Source organism: Seriola aureovittata, chromosome 2 (genome assembly GCF_021018895.1).
Source record: "Seriola aureovittata isolate HTS-2021-v1 ecotype China chromosome 2, ASM2101889v1, whole genome shotgun sequence".
Classification (NCBI taxonomy): domain Eukaryota; kingdom Metazoa; phylum Chordata; class Actinopteri; order Carangiformes; family Carangidae; genus Seriola; species Seriola aureovittata.
In genome coordinates, this window is record NC_079365.1 from 11,071,393 (window position 1) to 11,086,668 (window position 15,276).

At 41.2% G+C, this 15,276-nt stretch overlaps 1 long non-coding RNA gene across 1 annotated transcript; it reads right to left on the minus strand.

Moving 5' to 3' along the window:
* Positions 1 to 7,208: 7,208 nt before the first annotated feature.
* On the minus strand, positions 7,209 to 14,659 carry LOC130185492 (uncharacterized). The gene is made up of 2 exons (XR_008830162.1): positions 14,345 to 14,659; positions 7,209 to 8,505 (listed from the first exon to the last, which is right to left on the minus strand). It is a non-coding gene; the product is annotated as an uncharacterized LOC130185492 (long non-coding RNA).
* Between the last annotated feature and the right edge of the window lie 617 nt (positions 14,660 to 15,276).

Here is a 15,276-nt window from a genome sequence, read left to right on the forward strand (position 1 = left end):
GACACAGATCACATGTTAACACCAGGTGTAAATGAGGTCTTGGTCTTGCTACATATAGAGGGGGTGCTATTTGTAATGGCACTGAATTTTACAGGGTGCTTGTGTGTCCTTAAAAAGTCTTGAAAATGTTTTAAATAAAAGGCCTTAGAAAGTATTAAATTGAATTTAAGACAAGTATTAAATCTTTTAAAAATGTTTCTTGTCACATTACCGTGAGAATTTATGCGCACAATGCCCCTATTTTCGCCCCCTTGATGCATTTAGATCACACAATGAGTCTGCATTGCTGAAGGGAAATCCACAGCCTGCAGCGTTATTATCTGACCTCCAAACAATTTGTGGCTCTACGCCATCACTCAGAGAGTAGTTGATTTGGGTGCTGAGGACAGTGACACGCCACCATTCACACAGATCAAATGACGGGATTGAAGAAGTGTTCAGGCATTTACATGTGGGAAAAGACAAGACCAGATATGTAGCTAAATTTGGATTAGCCCCGTATATTAAAAAAGAGCTTATAGCTGCTGTCAAAACGAGCAGTGTGTCTCTAATCATGTTTGACGAGACTCTGAATCAGACAACGAAACACAAACAACTGGACCTGCAGGTGTAATTGACCACGGTCAGTCACGATACTACAGATCACAGTACATGGGCAATGCATTTACTCAGGTACTATTCTTGACAGTTTTGAGGTACTTTTACTTGTACTTGAGTATTTTCATTTTGTGCTACTTTGTACTCGCACTCCACCAGATTTCAGAGGGAAATATGATGAAGATTTCACACAATGATAATATATTAAGGTTTTAAAATACAACACATTGTTAAGGATTAAAACAGTGATTTCCAACCTATTTGTCTTCTGACAATTTACAAAAAACAATGGTAGTCAGGCTCACATTTCAGATGTCTGTGAGTTGATAAATGTTCCATAAAATAGTGGTTTTTCCCTTTAAACGACATGGTTTCATTTCAATTAATGTTCAAATTATCCAACATCTGTCCAAAAAATCAAAGATAAAAGAAAAAGTCCAAAAACTAAAAACAGATTTGTGTATCAGAACTTTGTTTTCTCCTCTTCCCTCTCTCATTAATCATTTCAGATTTATCTGGTGTCCCTGTCAAACTAGCTCCATCTCCAGCAGTTACAACAGCAACATGCTGCTTACACTGATGCTTCAGTATTAATCATCTAATGACGTCATATATAATAATATATCAGTCAGAGGCACCAAACCAGTACTTTAACTTTAATACTTGAACTACATTTTGCTGCGAATACTTAGCCAGTACTTTTACTTAGGTATGATTTTTCATGCAGGACTTTGACTTGTAATGGAGTATTGATGCTTTTACTTAGGTAAAGGATCTGAATACTTCCACCACCACTGACCTCTTGTATACATTAGTGTATCACAGAGACAAACTTTACCAATTTGACAAGTGCAAGTTGCAAGTTTCGTCTTAAATTTCATTTAAATTGGCGTTAAAAACGTCTTAAATTTAAGTTGTTTATACTTGTAAATGCCCTGTTTTAAAAGTGAACTTAAATCATGCTGACTCATCCAATATGATCATAACGCCTAGATTCTGGCATTGAACATGAGGGGTCAGACAGTCGCATTGGTTGTAAGCAAAACCCCAGTATTACCATATTTTGCTTCTCACAATGCCCTGACTGCATAGAAAAGATAAGTACAAGTCATTTCCGCATTTTATCAAAGATTATGAATTCATGTCTGCTGGTTATTCACACTGAGATCACCTGACTGCGGAGTTGTGTTGCCTTGCTGGACTCTAACCATGTCCAGCATGTTCATGAGGAAGCTGAATAAAATGAAACAATAACTCAAAACCAGCCCCAAGTTGTTTGAAGAAACAACACAAAAAAACATGAATTGCTTAGATACTGGCTCACTGCACATATTCATGTCACGCCTGGCTCCTTCAAACACACCCACACACAGACACACTAACTCTTCGACAGACAGGCTGACTGACAAACAGACTCATGCCGTCTTCTTGAGCCCGCCGGCGATGTCTGGCACTTCCGTGGACTCGGAGTCCAGATGAACTGACTGGACCATGTTTTCAGCTCAACTGTGTGTGTATGTGTGTGTGTGTATTGGTGTGTGTGTGAATAACACACCACAATGTGCTGGGTCACTTGAGGTCAGATTGGAGATGACTATTCATAGCGCAGACATTATCCAGCTATCCAAGTATCCAAGGGACAAACCCAAATCATTTGCTCACACTGGCCTCATTCTCACTGCAAAGGAAGGAAAAAAAGTGTATTTCAGTGCAGCTGTGGAACAATTAAACTTTTTTGGACAGTGGATTTTGCGAATTAAAACCTCAGAGATTCCTAAACCAAGAGGGAACACAGACACTGATGCAAACAAGTTTTTCTAAAAACAGAGAGTCTGTGAGTATCTGACCTGGACTTTCCTTGGACAGATGTGTCAAAGGGATACAGATACAGTACATTATATGCATATTTCCTTCACAAACTAACACGCCCTGAGAGGCCAAAACACACACACACAACTACATCACTCCGAAACACAGGCTCTTTCTCACAGACAGTACAACATTCCTGCTCCTCACACAGTCAGTAAAGAAAACACAGACACTGAAGGGAAAGACGCAGAGAACAGCCAAATGAACAGAAATGTTTTAAGGTTGTTTCTGTCAGTGGTGACACGCTATATGTTTATGTACCTTTCCTGTTGAAAACCTCACATACCAGTGCTGGCTTCTACAGCTGAGGCTCCATTTATACTTACAGAATTCGGATTATTTTAAACCCCTTATGACACAGATCTGATATTCTCATGGCATCTTGTAAAAAGGCAACAACACTGTGACTATTTTTTCACCTTGGAGAGTCATGGATAGATCAGGTCTGCCACAAAGGTGGAAAAAAACATATCTTCAGCTTACTGGACAACAGTTCAAACATTCATCGTGATCAGTATGCAATGGACAACATTCTGGTCTGGTTGGACAAAAAAAAAAATACATAAGCTCCAGCATAAGTTAGCATTCTGGGCTAATTTTAGCTACACTTTTAAACATGTTGCACGCTTGCAGCTATGTCACAATAAATGATGTTTCCTTGCTTTTGTCAGACCAGTGAGAACTCAAAGAGTTTTACTTTCTGTTCCTGCAAGTGCCACAGTTGGTTTTTCTTTTGAAAGACAACAAAGTCAAGTCTGCACTTAGTTTTGAACTAATGCTAAAATCATGCTCAGATTTACAGCGTTAAATATGCTAATGATTAGCAGGTATAATGTTTACCATGTTCACCATCGTAGTTTTCTGTGTTAGCATGCTAAAATTTGCTTACTAGAATTAATCGTGTGGTGCAGCTGAGGCTATGGGAATAGTTGTTTAGGTATTTGTGATAATCCAAAAGTACTGGACAGCAAATCATTTTGACCCAATGATGGCATTAGATTAGTTCCCTGTGGAGACATTACAAATCCACAGAATAATTGTCAAAACATTTCACTCAAAACCACAGATGTCAGCCTCATGATGTGTGCATGATCTGGGAGCCATGAATATCCATATAAAATTTCATGGTAAACCATCAAGTAGTTGTTGAGATAATTCAGTTTGAGCAAAATGGAGAACTGACAGACACTAACAAACGCATCCATTAGGATCAAAATGTTATTTCTACATAACCATTTTCTCACACAGGAAATCAACCTTTTACTTTTAAATGCTTTACCACAGAAGCAGATAATTCACAATTCACCTGGTCAAAGGTTTCTAGTCTACTCCACTGATACAACTGGAGTCTTTCACATCACCAACGGAGCAGATCGTCTGATTATGTTGCTTGCGTGGTGAAGAAAACAATCTGCAGCAGTAACACAGGAAGGCTGCAGGGCCGTCTTTGTAGCTGTGACTATACACTGTGAGATGAAGAGAGTAAAAATCTCTCTGCTGTGTCACCAAAGGTTAAATATGGTGTGTGTGTGTGTGTGTGTGTGTGTGTGTGTGTGTGTGTGTAGGGCACTAGCATCCACCTCATGAATTATAATGTAAGCTGTCAGAGTGAGCGTGTCTTCAGGACGGTAAGTGGCCAGTTCATGTCAGGACAGGACAGCTTGGTGCTTGATTACAATCCTGCACACACAGAGTCACACACACTATGACAATGACCACCTACTAGAAATCTGGGTGTGGCAGGTCCTACAGCACCCTCAATATGTCTTTTTCAATTACATCACATCACTGACGATGTGTTTAAGGAGGAGTGACAATCACAACATAAAAATCATCACAACTTAAATATTACATATATATGTACCACCTCTGGACAACACTGTATCTTTACAAGGTTCTCATTCTCCACACTATGTTCACCACTAAACTGATAACACATTTATCTATACACTCCTCCAATCCGCCTGTCCTAGATATTTGCTTTCTAAACCTGTCTGTATTGTCTATATTTGTCATTTGTGTGCATGCTTTAGTGTATATGATTTTGTGCGAGTCTTAATCATGCTCGGCTGCATCAATGTGTTGTGAGGTAGCTGTGCCTATGTGTTGTCTGTGAATAGTAAGTGACAGTAGGAACCAGACCAGAGCAGGGAGAGCCCCAAATAGGCAGCGTGGTGGGGGGATGTGAGAGAGAGAGAGAGAGAGAGAGAGAGAGAGAGAGAGAGAGAGAGAGAGAGAGGAGAGAGAGAGAGAGAGAGAGCGAGAGAGAGGGAGAGAGAGAGAGCGAGAGAGAGGGAGAGAGAGAGAGAGGGAGAGAGCACCCCGGGGGCTTTCCATGGTGCTGGGCAAGATGTGAAGGTCATGTCGCTAAGCATCAGATCAGCTGGGCCGCTGGCCTGGGTGGGGAGCGTTTGTGTGTTTCTCAAAGAATGGTATCATGAAATGCTCTCGAGGCATCTCGGTGTTTCTTTGTTCCGTCAGTTCGGTTTGGCTGGTTGAACCCTGCTGTAGAGCAAGAGTCAAGAAACAAGTTCTTAGAGGATAAAAGTTTTCAGTTTCTGCTATCTTCAAATCTCTGTTTTTTTATGTGAAACACATTTGTAGCTCTCATAAGGTGCGTTTCCATTAAGCTGCTTGAAATTGCAAACTTAAAAATGAGTAATGCAAACGTATGAATTTCAGGGAGCAAGGGGACAAGTTCCAGCCAAGAGGCCGACTGCTCGAAATCCGTCATCATGTTTAATTGCAAAAACATCGCGAGAGGAGAAAAACCCAGCTTTATTTGCATAACATAACTTAATGGAAACACAGAACATTCACAATTGTGTTTTGTCGACTTTTCTAAAAAATCGCTCCTGTTTTGCATAAAACTGCAACGGAAACCCCGTAACAGATTCCAAATAATTTACTGTAGATTTTCTAAATCTGTGACCAGTTAAAGCTCTTAAAGACCCAGTATCTTCATACTAACAATGGTTCAAATGACTACTTGTAATATGAAAGGAGTCCCTCGTAGTCACAAACCCACAAAGAATTATTACGCCACTCTACAGGCCTTCTTTTCTGCAGAGTGTTTTAGCTTCTCTCAACTCATGATTTTGGTTTTGCAGCTCAAACTGTTGGTTCACTTGTTCCACTCTCATCAGTGTTATTTCTAGTCAAAGCATTAAACGGCACCAAGAAAAAAATGTTTGACTAGCGGGTGAGCGTAGTGGAGTCAGATATTTCCCTCAGGAGTTGGTGGAGACTAAAAACAGATCTAAAAGTGAGATGAATATTGGATTTTGAGTCACCAGGTGACCAGAAACGTGTCTCCAAATGAATGCTATTGATGCTCTGTAACTGTTGAATGTGTAAATAGGCAACTGTTTGCTAACAAGTTCACCATTTGTGTTTACAGCTCCTTCCACTGCCCCACATGATCACAACCGAATGAATCCAGTTTGATGATTTGTTTTCAAGTTGGATGAAAGATTACATACTTATAGCCTGATAAACAGACTGAGTTGCTATTTCATTTTCACTTCATTATTCACTGAAAATTTGGAGATATGGCTGGCAGTTCAATACTGTAGTACAAAGCTAACATAATTGGTCTTCTGTAGCTCGGAAACATTTTCCACTCCTTGCTTTCAAACCCCCCTGGATAAACTCAAATAATGTATTTCATAGCTCCTGAAAGGCGATACAATGTTTTTATCTGACAGCAACAAAATGAAGTTAAATCAAAGAAAGGTGGTAAAATTATATTACAGAGAGCTGAGAAACGGTTACACTGACTAGACTGGATCATATTGTACCTACAGAAAGCTCTATTGTGAGTCAGAGAGTGGGATGAGAGAGAAACAAAAGAGAAAAACAAGGATGAGGAGAAAGAAAATGCTCTTGACTGCAAAGCAAAAAAAAAGAAAAAGATCCCTGCCACATTTGACAGTTGAAGTTACCTTGATTCTTCAACTCTTTTCATAAAAGTTCCCTCGGAGTGCAAGAAGAACATTTGTATTTGTATGTGAGTGAACCTGTCAGTGAATCATCAAGTCTCCTCTCTAGCAGTTCAATAAATAACCATTCCCAAAAATGCCCGCTTTACTCACAGGTCAATTTCCCCAGCAGTCTGACAGAGAGGACTCCCCGGGGAGAACGGAATGAGTCAAGGCACACAGGCTGCTTTCCAATATCCAGAGAGGATCTGCAGAAAAAACTGTTCTATATGACTCACAATTCACGCAAATATTTCCCCACCTTACCTAAGACCTACCTCCTGCTGTGACCCTCTGTTTGAAATATGTTTTGTCTGGCAAGATCGCTATTTTTGGGTAAGGGTGACACATCTAAAGGCAAAAAAAATAAAAAATGCAATTAAAAAGACCAAACATGCAAGTCATTTATCAAGCAAAAATGTCAAGTATTTACTGGTTCCATTCACAACTCTTTACATTGTACTGCCTGGAATTGACAGTGTAACTTCACTGTACAATGTGCCACTAAAAAAAACACATTTCCACAATTGTACCTACATTTAAGTACTGGTACAAACTGGTAAGCATTTCATTGATACCTGATCCATACAGGTAAATTACACTGTACATCGCAAGGCTTCTTTATAAAGCTTCCTTTCTCTGTTTTATGTCATTGTAAACTTGAGACCTGACATTAGACATCATTCTGACATTTTATAAATAATAACAAATAATTGTTGAATGAGTCCATAAAGAAAAGAATTGCTACTTACAGCCATGTAATATGTTTGTAGGACATATTTTAATATACATATGTTTGCATACATTCTGAATCCTGAACTAAAAAACTGCACTGAAAAACTAATAAAGTAAAAGCCTAGTCTTATACAGTACAGTGGATTCCCTCCAAACATGTGTGCACAGTGTGTTCTCTCTGACAGATGCAGCCGCTCATCAAAAACGGGCAAGGTTTACTGTCTGTTGTATATCATGTGTATATGTTGGTGAAAGAAAGGTCAAAGTGTGAACGAGAATAAAACCTGTGGCGTTGTGTGCCATACTATCTAATGGGTGACGACAGGTGTAGGTGGTAGCAGGCTGAAGGCAGTAAAACTGAGCTGGGGTCACGTTGGGGTCGAGGTCGGGGTCCTAACACTCTCACGGTGATCAGTGCCTGACCACTACACATCCTCTTTCCCCACACACACAGTAGATAGAGGGTAGATCACTGATGACTCGTAGTCCTGCTGTGTGAGCTGCACTCTTATATATCAGCACTGCTAAAATAACTAAGCGTATTGTTAAATGTAGGTATATAAACATACACACAGCACATTTATATTTCAGTTCCGCAAATAACAACTGAAAATCTAAAAGTAATTTTGAACCGTGTCTGCCAGACAGAAACGGTGAATTAAAGAATAAAGGAAATAGTGAGTCACAAAGGTGGGGAATGCAATTTTTTCATTCATCACTGGATCAATCAACATGTTTTTAATGTCATTCTATCAATTTGCATCAATAGCATTAATAAAGAGTCTACAAAGAAGTCATTGATGGCCAAAAGTGCCTCAAACGAGTCAGCAGTTCACTAGATTAGAAGTGCTTTTGTTCAGTCCTTCACCATCTTTCTTTTCTGAGCCATCCAAACCTTGGCACAAGATGTAACACTGACCACAACATCCTGATGCAACTGATTCACAACGCCTCCCTTTATGTAAGATTTTTTTTTTTTTAAAGATGTAAAGTCTTCCGCATCCCAACACACCCATCCCTAGCTTGTACGTTTCAATCCTAATCACAAGCTCGTGTATCTGTGTCCACAGCACTGCAAACCTCCATACTGACATATAATACAAAAGAAATTGGTGGCAGGCAACTCAACATCCTGTAAAAACCAGCTGGGAGATGTGTCTTTGTGGCCTTGTCCAAGCGGAAAGCTTCATCTACCTTTCAGGTCTGAGGACAGGGGCCGATGTTCACACATTAGTGTGTGACCTCCGCTGGTTGACAATGTGAGATCGAGCCACAGGCTGCAGGGAAAACGTGTTGCATTTGGATCTCCAGCGTGGATGGAGCTCTGACAGAAAGAGACACACACACACACACACACACACACACACACACACACACACACACACACACACACACACACACACACACACACACACGTTTGAAATGCTGAGAAACACAAATGTGCACTCTTGCATACACCAAAATGCCCACATGAACATTTTCAACACCTGCTTTCAAAGCCCCTAAAAATCACACACGGCCATGGACACACATAAGCACGCACAGCAAAAACACACACAGATAATGTGTCTTGATAACATTATGGATGGATGAGTGAGCAGCTCCATAGAACAGTGATTACTGGCTGCTGTGTGTGAAAGGAAATAGATTAGTCACTGTCTCAGCTCTCTCCCTTTTAATAACACAACATATAAACACTCCTTCATGCTGTCTGAGTGGAAAAAATAAACTCAAAATTCAATGTTAGGCTCCAAGGAAACTGCTTTCTAATAGAGGGTGCAGCATAAAGTGAAAATAATATGAATTACTGTGATATCCTCTTCATCATCATGAATGTGACTGCTTTAGTTTATTAAACAAATGTGAAAGCCATGTTTAAAAAAAAAAAAAAAAGTCTACACAATTCTGGAAATCATCAAGGCCATTATTATAGTCACATTTATTTCAACTGTTCTTTTCGTGCATCGTCTTCAAAACAGTTCAGAAGCCTGAAAGAGAATAATTTTACGGAAAGTGTTTCTAAAAATGCAAAGAAAATTGACTGCAGCACCCTCTGCGAGGTCCTTGAAAGATGTAAAACTCTAGGAGAAGAGGGAGTGAATGGAAAAGTGGACCTTCCTTTGTGCACTACAGGTGTTGGCGCTGCTCTCCCATCACAAGTGCATTGTGGGTAGATGGGAGATGAACCCTGCCCTTGAGCTATTCTCTTGTAATGCCCCACCCGCAGAGATACACAAGCAGATAGACGGACACATGGACAGACAGATAAGAAGGACAGAAAAAATAGCAGTTCAACACTTTCCCATGATTACGTTCATATAAACGGCACCATTTTTCAATTCAAGAATCCATTGTCACACAATCCCAGAACAATCAGATTTACTGATTTGTTGATGGAAGGGGTTATAATCCCTAAACGGGTGATGCTGAAGTGGGTAATGAGTTTGACTTTATTTTCCCCCCACTATCGACACAACAGCATGATGCCGATGAGCATGTCGCCTCACCTAATCCCACAAGTTGAGGACAAGTCGTCTGACAGTTGACAGACGCACGCACACACACACGCACGCATGCACCCACGCACGCACGCACGCACGCACGCACGCACGCACGCACGCACACACATTCAGAGGTGTTAGAGAGAAAGCGGCAACAAATGGTCTTGTTTATTAACGGAGCTCGTGAGGCGACAAATGAAGCATGAAATGAGTATCTTGCACACAACACAGACATACCAGGTTACTGTATGGCGAGGGCATGAAGGGAAAGAGGGAGAGCAACCTGTGTCACGCAGCGAAAACGCTCACAAACATACAGATAAAAAGAATCAATTTCATGGGTCGTGATAGTAAACAGTATGTAGAGGCATCTGTACAACTGATTGTGTGACCCAGTTTATGCGGGCTGTGTGCTGGTGTGTGCACCAATCACTCGAAGGCCTCTGGTTTAAACATACGCAGACATTTTAGGAATTAAGCTTATTTGCTTTCCTGCTGAGAGGAAGATGGGGTGATTGATACCGCTGCCGTATCTCTACGGTGAATATGTAGCTGGAGCCAGCAGCTGGTTAGCTTAGCATAGACACTGAAAACAAGGAGGAAACAGCTAGCCTTGCTTTGTCCAAAGATAACAGGCACCTCTGAAGCTCACATGATATTTAGTTTGTTTAATCCGCACAAACCAAACTGTAAAAAATGTTGCGTTACCATTTACTAGAGCTATTCTGCAGTAGTATTTCTTTGACGTGTGGCAGAAAAATAGTCTGGCACATAACCTTGTCACTGCAAATTGTTCACTTCATTATACAAACAAATGATAAAAAAATTCATTTGTCTTACAAAATGATAATGATAAACTGACAGGTTGCAGCTATTTTAATTCCTTATGTATAAGATGTGAAGGTCACACAGAATTGGTAGAACTGTAGTTATGTAACTCTTGTTTGTCTGTATCTGCTGGTAACACTTCATGTTGACAGAAGTTGGTATATGAATTAAATGCATTATAAAACTGATCAACATGAAACTACTAGCTTACAGTAGTGGTAGTATTTCTGCTACTGCCCTCTGCTGAGAGGCTTGATTGCAAGGGCTGGGGGGGGTATGTATGTGGTAGTGGTGGTGGTGGTGGTGGGTCAATGTGATGTTGCCTCATAGTTTGGAGGTGTTTTTTGACTGATTTCTGGTGGTGGTGGTGGTGAAGGTGCGGGGTCTAGAGGACAGCATTTCTGGACTGTCTCTGGAATAAGGAAAATCACTTCTCATGTAAAGGACACTATAAAATAGAGCGACTGAATTTAGAGTTAAGTTCCTCATTGCACCGCACTTTCATAAAAGGTTTAATTAGTAGCCTTTCATCTGTTTTTAATGAAACCAAGCTAAAATCTGTCAAAATATAACCCTGTATCCTCAGCAGCCCCATGACAGCAGGTAAGGTCGCCTGTCTAAGCATCCTTGAGCAAGAAACTGAGATTCTCGCAGTTCCAGGTCGCCACAGCCTGTGTCTCCAAATGAAGTGGAAAAAAAAAAAAAGGAATCTTGCTTCTGGGATAAACAGTGTCACAGAGTAAGTCTTTGCTGTGCTGCAATGAAATGGTTGTTAAGAGGGGTGTGACACAGGGACGCAGGAGTGTAATGCTGCCATCTATAGGCAGAGAAAGGCTTCACTGATCGCTCCGCAGACAACACACACTCCACTTCCTCTCATACCTGAGCATGTGTCAAAATCTGTCTCTTGCCTCCACCACAACCTTGTCAACCTGGTCCCCGCATGACTCTAATATGCAGTTACACACACATAGCTCATTAAAACAATAAAGAGTCCACACTAGAGTTTATCAGCCTCCTCTCCTAACAAAAGTTGATCACACACGACCTCCAGGCCACTGCTGATTGGCATTCAGTTGCCCTGTTGGCACTGGCCAGCTTCTCACCTGGCAGAATCCCTGCCAGCAGGTAAAGAGGCAGAGGGCGTCATTCAGAGGTCCCTCACCCTGTCACTTATCTGCTACTACACTCACACACACACACACACACACACTTTCTGCCTTCAGGGTGTGAGCGCGCACACACAGAATCCACAAACTCATGCGCACTCTCAGACATCACGTCTCATGAAAGCACAAGAAAGCAGCTAAATATTAATTTCCCTTTGCTGTCATAACTAGCCGGGTTTGATGGATACAGCCCACATGCCTATCATCAGAGTTAAATTGATCACAGTGTGGCTGATGTACATCATGTGGCGGCGAGAGAAAGCCTTTCTGCAGAGTGACTGATAGCTAAAGTGAAGGCAGCTAATTGGAAATTTAAGGTAGAATCCCAGTCAGTGGGGGAAGGAAATTGGCTGTGTTTAAGTTATGCTCTTGAGATGATTCCCGGCTGAAGTTACAAGATGAGAGTCGACACATATGGAGTTTTAAACAAGAAAAAAAAAAAAATCCTTTTAATCACAAACATGGAGCGGAAAAACAAAGCAGCAGGGTTGAAAGGAAAATTGAAAACAATTTGATGTATTAAAATCAAATATTCTTTTTAGAGCTTTCATGCTGTGCCAGTCTGTATCACATAATTTCACTTCTGCAACTTGCAGTGTGCCGTCTTAACAATAGAAATTCTCCATGCAGCCCTGCTTTTGTCCAAGTGATACAAAGGCTAGTGCCTGTCCCCAGTTAATCAAAGCTTCTGTTGACACAGGAAGTCTAAGGGAGGGCGCCATGATAGAGGGGCTTGCAGTGTATGTGTATGTGTATGTGTGTGTGTGTGTGTGTGTGTGTGTATGAGTGTGTGTGTGTGTGTGTGTATGTGTATGTGTATGTGTGTGTGTGTGTGTGTGTGTGTGTGTGTGTAGGGGTGATCTAGTTGTACTTGCGTTGCCTCTCTTTTCTTCGTGTGACAGACAAAGCTGATAGCACCCGTCTATCTGGGAAGATAGGATCATTAAACAAACAGCACCCTGCCATTATTGACATTACGTTTGTGTGCGAGTTCATGAGTGACAGGAAGAGAGAGTGAGTATGAAGAGAGAAAAGTGAGTGCACGTTACAAATGTGTCAAATACTAAAGTGTGGCTGTCTGACCAGGCCACTCTTAAGGTGACAGTACGCTTCAAGTAGCAGCCACTACTTTTGTTCAACACTGCGAACACCTTCGAGAGCAGACAGTGCGTGCTGTTATCCGATTTGCATGATTCATCATGCGTGGCAAGTTTGGAGCAGCTACAACCACTTTTGACTTTAGATGTGGTCGGACGACACTTCATGCTTCATACAACTGGAGTTTACAGCTGCTTTGAGTGTGGTTTAAGAGAAGAAAGTCCATCCTACGTCACCCTCTGAACGATATGCCCTCCAACTGTTCACTTAAAGGAGCTGGAACAAAAATGGCACCACACTGGAATAATATTAATGTTATAAATAAACACAACATTCCCCCAACTTTAAACTATAAAGAACAATAACAGCGGTGCAAACTGAAAGAAATGGAAAGAAAGCTCAGCAAAGGTTTCATGGAAGAAATGTTAAAGAGCAGACAGAAATGAGATGTTAATAACAAAATGGGAAAAAAGATATATTTGAAGCCTCTGAGTGCCCTGATTATTTCATGCCTTTTTTCCATTCCTTATTTTGATCAGTTACAGTCAGAAGGGTAAAAAGGGATGAATCTGTTCATCTTGCCTTCTCATTTACTCCAAAAACGCAGTAGTTTCTTTATGCTATCAAAGTAGTTCCCTGAATTTCAATAATGTATATTAGTGGCATATAGTGGGCCCACATGAGTCTGTGTTAAGAAATATCTTTGCAATTTAAAAAAAGATATTAAACAAGTAGCAAGCTTGTAAAAACTGCTTTGCTTTCATTGTATTATCATTGTATTATTATACAAATCACCCAAATAAATCTCCTCCTTTCTGATAAGACACTTTGCTGTTCTTTGGTTTGATTTCAAAATGTCAAGACAGACGTATTGAAAAGTCGCCCTTAAAGCAGCAATAACTATTTTATAACCCAATGAGGGCCTCACAATAAGCTGTAAACACATTGACATACTGTGTTGGCTTGTGGTCTCCACCTGAGGAACATAAGCTCAGTATTCACTTCCCATAGCTCTGTTTTGCTCTTAACCACCTCCTGAGAGAAATATCTTGCAATTCTGCTGCTAAATACTCCACTGTGCTCACCAGCTAATTGCTAATTTTATCTGTCTGCCATTTGGTGCTGAGCAGGTAGCACAGAGTGGGTTTGTTAGAGTGCCTTTTTTGTTTTGTTTTTGCTGAACAGCTCCTGAGGTAGAGAGAGGTCAGACTTAAACTTGAGACTAAAAAAAATTGTAAAGTTGCAGCTGTAAAACGAAAGCAGTGAGCTGAGAGATGCGACTAATTTCTGTTCCATAAAAATACATATTTGTGACTTCCAGCTTGTGAATTTCAGCTGAACATTTCATTTTTAAGCATACAGTATATCAACCTACTTGAATGAAAGAACATAAAAGTAAGGATAGTTACTGGTACATTTGCCCTCTGATTACAATCTGTCTGTTGCTTTAAAAACAAACCACACATTTACTGCACCTACGCATAACCTCAGATACTCTAAGACCTGTTGCGGCATTCCCAAGGGTATTTGTAGCAACACTTCCTGGCATAATATCACAATATCATACCTTGCCAGGAGCGGGCTGCATGATTGTTGATGGCAGCAAAATCCGTCTTCTCCCGGAAAGCTGCTCTCAAATCCTGCGCACAACCTGGCAATAAAGAACCAAAGAAATGTAGAATCCATGTTTTCCCCTACTGCCGGCGCAAGAGAAGATTCCAGGCCCCAAATACAGAATAATGAGGCATTAAAGTCTGGGGCAGAGGAGGGTAATAATAAGAATAGGGAGGTTGTGGAGGGTACGATGGGAAAAGGGACAATAGTTTCCCGAGGAAAGAAAGAGTGAGGGATGGAGGGTGGAGGGGTGGGGGGTGGGGTGAGGGGGTAGAGATAAGACTGGTGGCTTATCCTAGTTACTGGGGAAGGATTAAGTGATGTGCCACTTTGGTTTGGCGAATGCGTGTGCACGCATACACACGCACACGCAAACAGGCCCTGCGCAGTGGTTCACACGTGCACACACTTTCTCTCATTCAGTCACCCTCTGAGAGATGCACACACATCCAGGCGTGTGCTGAGAGGGGTTAAGGAGCTGCGTTGCCCTCTGAGCCAGTCTTACTGGGCTGTAATGACTTTAGAGGATGTCAGATTCTTTTTATCCACCAGTGTAATATAATAAAGCAGAAAGGAGGGAGCTATCGTCTCTAAGCTGCCTCTACAGGCCTCTGTGGACTATCTCTCCTACTACTTCTTTTTTCTCCACCTTCCTAACTTCACCAATCCCCGTCTCTCTGTGTCTGCCCTCTGCTCCCGCATGAAACACTTTGTCCTTGATAACCTTGACCTCTTTCCCTTGTTCCCTTGCCTTACTCTCTGTCTCTCACTGGTGTATTGGGTTTGGAAAGCCTTCTGTTTTTCTTTTTGTTTCCTTTCTTCCAAGGCTCCTCTCCTCCTCCGGTGTCAGCTATGACAGTGTAGGGTTCTTGAACTGCTCCACCC